This window comes from Chrysemys picta, chromosome 10, assembly GCF_011386835.1.
Source record: "Chrysemys picta bellii isolate R12L10 chromosome 10, ASM1138683v2, whole genome shotgun sequence".
Lineage (NCBI taxonomy): Eukaryota > Metazoa > Chordata > Testudines > Emydidae > Chrysemys > Chrysemys picta.
In genome coordinates, this window is record NC_088800.1 from 3,659,512 (window position 1) to 3,666,056 (window position 6,545).

A 6,545-nucleotide genomic window follows, 5' to 3' on the forward strand; every position below is an offset into this window, starting at 1 on the left:
ATGCAAACATGGCAACAGACAAGGTCAGCTCCCACACTGCTGTCCTGGGCAACACAGCATGGGGAGGAGGCGAGCAGCCCTCAGTGGTGAAAGAACAGGTTAAGGACTACTTAGAAAAGTTGGACATGCACAAGTTCATGGGTCCAGATCTAATGCATCCGAGGGTGCTGAGGGAGTTGGCTGATGTGATTGCAGAGCCATTGGCCATTATCTCTGAAAACTCGCGGCGATCGGGGGAGGTCCCGGACGATTGGAAAAAGGCAAATATAGTGCCCATTTTTAAAAAAGGGAAGAAGGAAAACCCGGGGAACTACAGACTGGTCAGCCTCACCTCAGTCCCTGGAAAAAGTCATGGAGCAGGTTTTCAAGGAAACCATTTTGAAGCACTTGGAGAAGAGGAAGGTGATCAGGAACAGTCAACATGGATTCACCAAAGGCAAGTCCTGCCTGACCAACCTGATTGCCTTCTATGAGGAGATAACTGGCTCTGTGGATATGGGGAAAGCACTGGACGTGATATATCTTGATTTTAGCAAAGTTTTTGATACTATCTCCCACAGTATTCTTGCCAGCAAGTTAAAAATGTGTGGATTGGATGAATGGACTATAAGGTGGATGGAAAGCTGGCTAGATTGTCGGGCTCAACAGGTAATGATCAACAGCTAGATGTCTAGTTGGCAGCTGATATCAAGCAGAATACCCCAAGGGTCGGTCCTGGGGCCGGTTTTGTTCAACATCTTTATTAATGATCTGGATGATGGGATGGATTACACCCTCAGCAAGTTCGCAGATGACATTAAGCTGGGGGGAGAGGTAGATACACTGGAGGGTAGGAATAGGGTCCAAAGTGACCTAGACAAATTGGAGAATTGGGCCAAAAGAAATCTGATGAGGTTCAACAAGGATAAGTGCAGAGTCCTTTACTTAGGACGGAAGAATCCCATGCACTGCTACAGGCTGGGGACCGACTGGCTAAGCAGCAGTTCTGCAAAAAAGGACCTGGGGATTACAGTGATGAGAAGCTGGATACGAGTCAGCAGTGTGCCCTTGTTGCCAAGGCTAACGGCATATTGGGCTGCATTAGTAGGAACATTGCCAGCAGATCGAGGGAAGTGATTATTCCCCTCTATTCGGCACGGGTGAATCCACATCTGTAGTATTACATCCAGTTTTAGGTCCCCCACTACAGAAAGGATGTGGACAAATTTGAGAGAGTCCAGCAACGGGCAACAAAAATGATTAGGGGGCTGGAGCACATGACTTATGAGGTGAGGCTGAGGGAACTGAGCTTATTTAGTCTGCAGAAGAGTAAGGGGGGATTTGATAGCAGCCTTCAACTACCTGAAGGGGGGTTCCAAAGAGGATGGAGCTGGGCTGTTCTCAGTGGTACCAGATGACAGAACAAGGAGCAATGGTCTCAAGTTGCAGTGGGGGAGGTCTAGTTGGATATTAGGAAAAACTATTTCACTAGGAGGGTGGTGAAGCACTGGAATGGGTTACCTAGGGAGGTGGTGGAATCTCCATCCTCAGAGGTTTTTAAGGCCCGGCTTGACAAAGCCCTGGCTGGGATGATTTAGTTGGGGTTAGTCCTGCTTTGAGCAGGGGGTTGGACTAGATACCTCCTGAGGTCTCTTCCAACTCTGATATTCTATGATTCTATGAACACTGAAACAACTATATTGAGGCTTTAGCAATTCCCTGGGTCCAGAGTCCCAGAAACCTTGTAGTTCACCAAGTTTGCAGTGCACAGTTAGTTTTTAGATGAGGTTCTGGGCATAATTTATCTCATTATTTAAATACCATGGTAGTACTCATCTTACAAGTGTTACAGAAAGGTACAGGGAGATTCTGAGGGAAAGGATCCATGAGATCTTAGCTTGCCCTACAGTGCCAATCGACTACAGCACAAGAAAGTCTCAGAACTCTTCAATCAGAGATCTCAGAGCACTTTGCAAATCTTTATTAGCATACAACTATCTGGCCACACGCTGACTCAGATTGGTTTTACACCAGTTAATTCCATTAAGTGCCATTGAGCTACTTCTAATTCACACTCCTGTGAGATCAGAATTAGGTCCTGACTGTCTAAAATAACATTTTGATTTGCTGGTTGGGTTATTTGTAGATGATATACCTGAACTGTCAGCATTTTCCCCAGAGTGAAGGCAGAACTTTTCTGAAATTCTTCCGCTGGCTTTTAACGGTTTATAAAGAAAGCTGAGACCATGCAAGTATTTTCAAAGCTCTCTGTGCTGGAAGTGTACTTTGCACTTGGAGCCTCTATGTCTCTTTATTCTATAAAATGTTCAAAATGCTGAACTTCCCTTCAAAACAACAAAAAGCACGACTGAATGTTTCAGACTACAACGCTCCTGCCACAGAGAACACACATTACCTGAAACATCTGAGGTGTCTGTGTCCAGAGTCTCTTCCTTTTCCCAATGCCACTGTCCTGAGTTCCATTCTTCCTAACTCAGTATCACAAATGAGAGTGCCATGAGACACAAAGTGCTAATTTGCCTAATCTTGATCCAGTGTTTAATATATTTACTTTAAGTTAAAATGACCCTGATGAAACACAATTGTCCTGTATATTTTAAAATAGCAAATGTAATGATAACTATACCTGTTCTAATTCATGCAAGAGCTGAAAAACAGGTATTGTAGGCACACCATATAACTGAGTTCAGTGCAAAATAGTACAACATAAAGGGATTGCTTTTATTAATTCCCAATATATTCATATTTTTTTTCAATTGCATGTGTTTTACATTAACTCATGGTGTTCCATGGTGGGATTCCAACAGAAATCCCAACACAAGTTTAAAAAACAGATCTAAAAACATCAGCTAGAATCAAGACACATTTACTAAAACATTATTTTAAAAGGTCATTTTGCCAGATCACGTCATATAAGTATTTACTTGGATAAGAGAGTGAGATATAAATCTTGTGTTCAAATATGCCTTGGGCCTGATGCAAACAAAACACCCACGATCCCTCACAGTATTTCTATTATATATATGCCTTAAACTTTGCTAATTTTCCTAATGAAATTTCAGCAGTCTGCTACAAAAAGAGCATGATCTAATATTGAGTAGTATGAGCTTGCCTGGAGTGGGATACTGTGTTATTTAGTCACTTGGGGCTGGCAGATGGACCGTTCGCAGGTCTTTTTTATTTCAACATTTGTCTGTTAAGCTGCTCATCCAAATTTGTTTAATCAATCAAATATTTCCAGAAAGTCCCTACTGTTTCTCTACATGCAGAGATTCTCCTTTTCAGCTTACCAACAGCCACAAAACTCAGCAATTTTGCTTTCAAGTTGGAATTTGTACATGCAAATCAAGTCGTCTAGGCAGCGTATAAATAAAAGGCCCAATTCTGAAGACTTACTCAGGTGTGCAGCTTTACTCAGATGAGCAGTTCCATTCAAATACGTACCCATTGGGACCACTCACCTGAGTCAACTTACACATGTGTATGTTTGCAGGATGGAGCCTTCAACTTGCCATTGAGTATTTGACTCCATAACCACAACAAGCAGCTGCTACTGTCACTGTAGTGCACCTCCCCCAGTTAGCGTGCAGACACTGCCCAATCTCCTCACCCTTTCTACACGTGGATCCCACACCCCATGGAGAGGCCTTTGTGGAATCCAGAAGGCAAGGGAGCTGTGCAGGGGCGGTGGCTCAGTACTCTGCCATACACAGAAGAGGAGCTCTGCCCCTCCACGGGACGACTTGGACTTTATTCAAGCAAAGCTCCCATTGAGGTTGGTAGTTTTACTTGAGTAAGGAATGCATAAAAGCTGAGTACAGACCTCAGGATGTGGCCTAGGATTTTACAATCAACCCCCATTCCACCAAATAATTTCAGTACTGATTTATTTCAACCCAAACATAACAGACCAACCACCCCAGACAGCTTACTCAGAAATGAAACATGCACAGCTGATGCTACTCCAAAGAGTTATAGTGTCTGGACAGTAATGTTCAGGGACCACTAACTCCAGAGACGTGGTTTTGAACTTTACTGAACTGTTTGTTGTCCCAAGTTCAAACATGGATCCCAAGCCCAATTAACGTCTTTTGAATCAGCAAGCCATCGGAGTATCAAAAAGGAGATACAGCTCAAATGCAGTGACACAAAAGAGATTGGATCATGACTACTCAATCAATGCGAGGCTGTAATTAATGTATACTACTGAGCAACAATAAAAGTAACTTCTGAGCAGTCTTCCTGTATCTCAGCAAGTAGCAACTTTGAAATGTTCACCAGCCTTTCTGAGTCACCTGTTCAAAGGAAAACTTCCGATCTGATGGAGCAACAGCTTGAAAATTTAGAGGATTATGGATGTAGGAGGAGTGTCAGAATCCTGGTTCAATGGAGAAATTTAAAGACAGGAGCAGCATCATAGTGCTGGAGAGAACAGGGAAAAGATTGGGCTTCTTTCTGACCACCATAGAAAGAGGGCCCATTATATTTTGGCTTTTAAGCATTCTGATAGCCCAACCACCACCCACAGCTGAGAGTCAGGAAAGATTGGTTCTGACAGCTTTTCACAACTATCAAGGAATTCATAAAAAAAAAAAAAATCAACAAAACTCTCTGTCCTGTTACATTTTGATCTTTATAGGCCTGCTCCTGCAAACCCAGAAGAACTCCCATTGACTGGATGGGCTGACTGTACTAGCATGCATTACTAGCAGTATTGGCAACTCCTGCAATTTTATCACAAGTCTTATGATATTTGGTGTTTTTCTTAAAGCTTCAGCTCCTGGACTCATGTGATTACACGAGAATCTCTGCTTTCTTTTTAAAAATTAGAACTTCAGAGGAAAGCTACGAAGGGACCCCTAATGGCTCAAAAACAAGAAGGCAAATAAAAAGACCCAACATTTAGTATTTTTAAAAATCTCGTGATTTTTAAGCGAATCCCATGGTTTTTGGGGACCTAACTCATGGTTTTGGAAGGATTGGGGTTGCTAATATTGAATACGTTTCCCTTTCACATTGTGACTTCTTGCTTCAAATGTCCCTAAGACTGATTTAAAGGCACCTAATTTGGGAAGTACTGGATGTTTTGCACAGATGAAAATACGCTCTCTCTTTGAAGGCATTTGAAACATCAAAGGTGACTTTTATGGGTTATACACCGTAAGTTGACTGTACAAGAATGTATTTGGCTTCATTTTTAATTAAAGTGGACTATAGTGGTAGTTACAAAACGGAGATGCAATGTTATGAATCAGTGTATTTACTCAAAAAGAACCGGAGTACTTGTGGCACCTTAGAGACTAACAACACCAACACCTTAGAGCATAAGCTTTCGTGGGCTACAGCCCACTTCTTCGGACCATTCTATATGCATCCGAAGAAGTGGGCTGTAGCCCACGAAAGCTTATGCTCTAATAAATTTGTTCGTCTCTAAGGTGCCACAAGTACGCCTGTTCTTTTTGCGGATACAGACTAACACGGCTGCTACTCTGAAACCTGTATTTACTCAGTAATGGGTCTCCAGGCAAAGTCAGTCAGAACAAGAAAAACAGCAAAGAGGAAAAGAAGAGCTACTACTACCTGTGACGCTAATGAAAGAAAGACAGAGACAAACAGAGAGAAGAAATAAAGTGTGCATAAATCCATTTTTTTTTAAATTAATACCCTTTGACACAGTGTTTTCTAAAAACTCCCTTAAAAGGAACAACCGTGACTGACCAAAGACAGGTATTGTTTTTAAAGAACTGAAAATAAATAACATTTAAAGAATAAATTCTGCATGAGCACGATATAACTTTGCCTCTTTCTCAGATGCAAAAAATAGGTATAAAAGCTAATTAATTAAATTCTGTAAAGATTTTCTTTTTGAGAATTAACTTAAGCATACTTTTACTACTTTATAATTTCATAAGTTATAAACTACCATACAAATATGAATCACTCAAGCTGGATACAGTTGGTGTAAAAAAAATGACAGCCAACAGCTTCTGCATATCAATTTAAAGAATTTCCCTTAAGTATCATATTTCCTTTCTGATTTTTTTCAATAAATACTTATTGAGTTGATTTGATATTTACCAGCAGAGTATTTTCACTAAAAACAAAGTACATACATGGATCAACATTATATATCATTTATAGTTAGTCATAAAATATTATTTTTTAAATGGGTTTTTCTACTCCAACTTGTAAACATGTGCCTAGAAAACATATATAACAATTAAAGATTTTTTAAAAAATCTATAAAATGGTAACAAATATTTATCACTGTTTTTTTCTTAAGATTTTTGTATCATTGGTGATTTTAATATATTGGTTAATTCACTCATTTTAGATTGAATCATAAAAAAATGCTATTCTGCAGAATAAAAGCCCTCACCTTAAATGATGCCTTTGAAATGCCTTTCATTCTTCAGAATTCTTGCTTTTCCCAGTAGAAGTATAGGACAATTCTGGTGTATCCTACTTTTCAGGTCTTATCTAATAATTCAGCTGTAAATGATTTTACAATAAGGTGTAGAGATGTCTCTCTTTTAGAGGTTTAA